This window comes from Gracilinanus agilis, chromosome 5 (assembly GCF_016433145.1).
Source record: "Gracilinanus agilis isolate LMUSP501 chromosome 5, AgileGrace, whole genome shotgun sequence".
Taxonomy (NCBI): Eukaryota; Metazoa; Chordata; class Mammalia; order Didelphimorphia; family Didelphidae; genus Gracilinanus; species Gracilinanus agilis.
Window position 1 is genome coordinate 219,899,978 of NC_058134.1, and position 6,231 is coordinate 219,906,208.

Here is a 6,231-nt window from a genome sequence, read left to right on the forward strand (position 1 = left end):
TCATGTTTCCTGTAAATCTAGAGGGGTTCCAAGTGCAGAAGGTGCACTAGGCCTAATCATGTGGCTTGATTCATAACTCAAAGTTGTGCTTCTTGGAAGTACAAATTCCTATGCAAAAAAAGGCCTGTCAAGAGGGACTGAGATAATTGAGCAGGGTGAAAAGACTGAAGTCAGTGGGCTAGGTTCATTCATGGTCACAGACGCCAAAGATCCAGGAGGCTGTCGGAGAAGCAGATTACACTGTACATACAAAAGAGTGTAAAAAGATCTGACATTGGCTGAAATGGTGACAGAGAGGAATCTATTGTACTGCGATTTCAACAGACAGGTGCATATCGCTGTAGCAATGCTATGTAGCCCTTTAGAACAGAATTTTTATAAAAGGACTTTGTTAGGCTAAGAATTTATCAAAACAGTTGAAAGTGAGTGACTCATACTAAATGGCTCAATGGCATCTTTCAGTACTAGTGAAAAGATTTTTAATTGGGACTGTCTCGGCAAAAAGGGAGGATATTATTTTCCTGAATGTAGGTGAATCTGAATCAGCAAAAAATGTTAAGATTGTCATGTATTACTAGCATTCACAGTAACTGGAAGAGTTATAGTTGAGAATTAAATGAAAAAGATATGCTAGTATTTAAGGGTTTTTTTTTTAAACATCAAAGATGGTCTTACTAAAATTTAAATACAGAAAAAACTGAAGTCTATCAGATATCCTAGGGAACACAAGATGTCACAAAGGAACAATACTCATATCTTTTCAGGGGATTTCAAAAAGTCTTAATACACACTAGGTATATTTGGAATTGTCTCATGAAATCAGCAAATAAGATTCTTTCCCTGACTTGGAAGTTTAAAAAAAAAAATTCCCATTCATAGTAAAACAGGACTTAGAAATTTTAAGGATGCTCCACTATTTTAAGGATATCATGTTACCCCTAATATCAAGGAGATATTAGGGGTCACATGATAAAAAGAGGGGAATTAAAATCCTACATAATTGTTTTATATATACATTATTATATATATACATATATTCCTTTTGTATTAGCAGATTTAAATATGATGCTGAGATGGATAAGCTATAAGTAAAATATTTTGTCAGCAAATAAAAATTTAAAAAAGATCTCTGTTATCTTATAAAGCAGGAAGCAGAATTGAAGAACAGACTTAATGGAAGCCAGAGAGGTCAGACAGACCGACACTATGGGAATTACAGGCTTCACCTTATTGTTGGGAAAGAAGAGGAAATATGACTTTGGAGAAGGGGGGGAGGTGGAGCACTAGAAAGCAAGTCACATATGTAATGTTTCCTACATCCCTGAAGCCAGTACTGGTTATCCTAGCTCTAAACCAGGCCCCAATCTCTTCACCTTTCCACCTAGCTAGTGATGGCACCAATGGAGTAATGAAAGATGTATCTCCTCTTTAGTCCTGAAAAATTTTAGAGCTACTTATTAACAGGTGTCCCAAGGTGATGAATTTATCAGAAATATATAATTTTCCTGACAAAGATTTTCATTGGTAAGAAAATACAGCAATTTGGGGAAAGTAAGAACCTAAGAGTCAACTGGAAAAATTGAACAGAAAACAATTATGAAATATTCAAAACTGATATAGTCACTGACATGTAAAGAGGAAACAAAGCCTCCTCTTCTCTCTTAAATTTTAAAAGCTGGGACAAAGCTGGAGCCTAGAAATTACACTCAAAACCTTGTTTGTATGTCAAAAAACCCAACAGCATCTGATAAGCCATATAACAGGTTCCACAGTTGGGATGGGAGTTTTCAAGGAAAGCATAAGAGAAGAGGGTGGAGATAATTTACTAGGCCTACAAAAAGAATGCTTCTTAAAACTGCCAGTGGATTTAAAAAATCGCTTGTGATGAGAAAGAGATCAACAAGGAACTACTCATCCAGGGAGAGGTAAGCACAGACTACTTTGTACAATGTTCCTAGGAATTCTATTGCTGAATGATTTCTTAACAATATGCAGAAGTAATCTTATAAATTAGAAAAAGATGCTAAGATGCTTAACAACTTTTTAAATTAAGTATGGTCTAAATATGGAAATCTATAATGAAATGCACACTGGTCTGTTTTAGCCCTAATGATGGGAAATTAATTTCAATGGTCTTTAAAAACAATACATTAATCCAGTATGCAATTGTTGGCTTAGAGATCAGGGTGAAAAAAGGTGGAATCTAGTTAATTTATAACCAATTGATATAATGAGTTCCCTAACAGGTCTTGGATTTCATAATAAAAATAGGGAGTCAAACTCAGGGGGCAGATCTTGAGAATTACTAATTCAGGAAAAATGTCTAAAAAAATAGTTTTGTCTTTCTTATAAGAAAATGGGGAGCTTAGTTGGACTATAGGTTGATAAACCTTTAAGACAGCAAAACACATGGAAATGAAGATCAAAATGTTGAAGCTGGTTTTTAAAGGAATGCTTAATTCTGCAGGCTAAGAAAATACAACTGACCCAACTTAAGTCAGGAGAGAAGCTGATACTCTAGAAGAGAAAGAAGCACTCTAAGCACCCAAGCAGATGATTCTGAAAAATATTTAAGAAGTTCTATGGATCCTTTGGCATTTTTATACATGATGTGGAAAGGGGGTTATTTGATATTATAGAACCACTTTAAATGAAAAACACATATGTAAAATGCTAAAAATTTCAAACTTGGACTTAAAAAATCATTTCAGTTCCAGCTAACACTAAACAGTTTCTTCTTCCTGGGGTTCTAATTGATTATGGCAAAAGAACAAAGTCCAATCTATAAATTGGACATTCTAAGTGAGATCCAGGAATTGCTGAGAATCAAGATGCTGTCTTCCAGACTGCCTCCTTTTCGTGCCAAGCTCGTCTTTGGGAAGCTGTGAACATCGGCCAGTACAGCTACAGATGCTTTTTCCAACACATCCCGAATATCTGTTAGCTCCCAATGAGTTCCAGGGCTTTAGTGGTTGGGAGGGCATCTTCTCCCTTCTGTCCCAGGTTCTTCTCATGCCAGCACAGAATTTCAGCCTTCGGCCAGGCCCCATTGCCTTTCCCCTAGGGTCTCTGCAGCACTCTCAGTCCCTACCGGCTCTGTAAGTTTCTGAGCTACAGACAAGTCGGGATAGGGACAGATGTCTTTATACTTGGAAAGAGGCACAACTAACTAAAGCAACAACCCATTAGTAAGCAAATGAGAATTTCTGGCAATAGTACTTATAAAAACAATTCTGAAAAACCTCCATCGATACAAATTCTCCCTAATATCAATAATGCGCTGCATTCAGAATTTAGAATGTTTTGTTTCTTTGAGCTATAAAGAGAATGTGAAATCATTTTCCAGCTTGGCCAACAGAAAGTAGAAACAGGAATCTTTTCCCTTAGAGAACACAATATCAGTCTTGAGAAAGGAAATAAAAAACACGATTCCTGTCCTACAAATAGGCAATCCCACAAGTGAGGAATGTTCAAAGCACACTGCAGACTAAAATGAACACAAAACTCATTATTTATACAAATACTCGAGGCCACAATTGATTGTATCCTCTGCCAAATCAGCAGTGCTTGGTGGACACCTCTGTGGCAACTGCCAGACAAAAGAACCTTTCAGTTCTTATGGATCATAGAACATCAGATCTGGAAGGGACCTTAAAAATTACCTAGTCCAACCTCTTCAATTCACAGAGGCCCAGAGAAAGGATGTGACTTGTCTTACCATTAAGGGCACTTAACTTTTTCTGTGTATGGACTCCTATGATAGTCTGGCGAAGGTTATGGATTACTTCTTATAAAAATGTTTTAGAATGCATAAAATACAGGAGGGTCTGGCTTCAAATTTGACCTCAGACACTTCTTGGCTGTATTACTATGAGTAAGTCACTTAAATCCATTTGCCTAGCTCTTGCTCCTATGTCCTTGAGTTGTTAGTAGAACAGAAAAGTAAGGGTTAAAAAAATGCATAAAATAAAAAGCATAGGATTACAAACCAATTATGTTGAAAAAGTGATCAAAACATTTTTAAAACCACTGCCTTACATTTTGGTGTAGTATAATTAAGGTATCAATTGGTAATCAGAATTTGGAATGAGGAAGGATCTCAGATCACTCAGGGGCTCTTTTTTCATATTTTTCTTGCATATATCATCTGAGGTTTTCCCCTTGCTCCAACATGCCCTCTCCTCTTATCAGCCTGTCACAGCTACCTTGCCAGTAGGGAGCATTTAATAAATGTTGGTTGCAATTACTCTACCCCAATCCCTCAATTTATAGATGAAGAAACCAAAGAGCAGGAGAAATTGACTTATCCAAACATGACACAGCATGCTGGTCAGTGTTCAATTTGGAATTAGCGGACCTAAGTAATTCTAGTCCTGCTACTTAAACCCTTTATGATTTTAGGCACATCATTTATCTTTTTCCAGGTCTTATTTTCAATCTGTGAAACAAAGGGCTTCAATGAATGAAGCTGGACAATTGAGTTTAACTAGGCAAAGGTGTTGGTGGATAGATTTTAAGGGTTCTAGGAAACTGGGTAGAAAAAAAACTACCCCTACATTTCAATATAATTGGTTTTAATACAAAGTTTCTTATATTGTGCATTTAAAAACTTTGTTTTAAGAGGAACAAAGTATTCCCAAACAGTCCAAGGGATCTATGATACAAAAAAGATTAACAACTGCCCAAAGGACTTCCTCCCAGTTCTATAAAGAGATACAATGTTTTTAATGGAAGGGCAAATAAGAAGTAGGCCTGGAGGGAAAGTGAGGACAGATCAACAAGCAAGCCTCCAAAGGCACTCAAAAACCCCAAGAAGGATGGAAGTGTTGGGGGTTTAGTAGTAATAAGAACTGCTCAGAGAAGAATGAATTGCTTCCTCTGGGGCAGTCCCTGACTGGGGATCTTCATCATAGCTGGCTGGCCAGCCACTGAATAGGATGCCAGAGGCAGTGAAGCTCAGCTCCAGGCTAGCCTCTCTTCTCTCTGAATTCCCTCCTAACCCTCAGATTCTGGGCATCTGTGAAGTAGTCAAACCTAGAGTAGCTGGTTCCAAATACAGTCCTTTCTCTTGTACCTTGCTGCCTCTCCTGGGGTGAAAACTGCTCACAAATTACTCATCGGGGAGGCAGACAAAATTGTCAAGATTTGTATTTGGAGGGCCTGGATGCTAAGTGCCTGCTATGTGCACACCAAGATGATGTTACTGAGTTATCCTGGGGTGCTCCTTCCTGAGTGAACCCTAGAACGAAGGTGCTCATGACCTCTAAGCTCCCCCCAGTGATGATTCTCATGAATTTCTAATCCAGTTTTGTAGACAAGACCATCACTCACAGCACATTGTTTAGAATAACCCCAGACAAGCCATTGAGGGGATGGCATTAATTCTCTCAGGCCCCTGATTAGTTATTGATGCACTAGGCATGGCCACCGAAGTCCCCCCTTCGGGCCAGTGTGAGCATTATTCTTCTTCTGAAAGAATCTCTATGAGATTGTTTCCTCATCTGTAAAATTATGAGATAGGCCCAGATTATCTATATTAGGTCCTTTTCAGCTCTAAATCTATGTTCTTTATGATCCATTTGAAAGGGAATTAAAATACCTTCCCAAGTCTGGCCCAGTCTTCTTGGCTTTGTTTCCTCCTAGCATATAGAATACAGTCCTGCACATAGTGGATGCTTAATAAATGCCTATTGAATTAGACTGCCCATCTGTAAAAAGGGGATTCATTAGATGGCCTTTAGGGCTTCTCCCAGCCCTAAATCTGTGATCCCCTAGACTGGGGTTCAGAATCCCTGGGTTTGAATTTTGCCCCCTCTTCAGGCTGTTATCCTCACGTTCTAGAAAGTGGGTGGCCTGAGATGACCTCGCTAGACCTTTCTAGCTCTAAATCTATGCTTGATTCCCTGATACATCGGCTTAGGGAGGAGCCCTCAGTTCTCGGTCCTTCTCTCTGGACTGATTTTTTTTGTCTTTGTATCTCCAGGGCTTAGTACATAAAAGCTGTTTAAAAGTGTAAGGGGAATTCGACTGTATTCTCCTCTGAAAAAATGACAGGGTTGGACTGGCCGATTTTTAAAGTCCCTCCTGGCTCTAAGCTCCCAATCCTATGGTCCATCAGCTGGCCTGGGGATCAGAATCCCTGCATTTCTGTTTAACTCTCTTTCTTCTCCCTTTTAGGTTTGGTTTCTTCACCAGAAAAACAAGTCTGGGCTAGATTACCCTTAAGGTCTC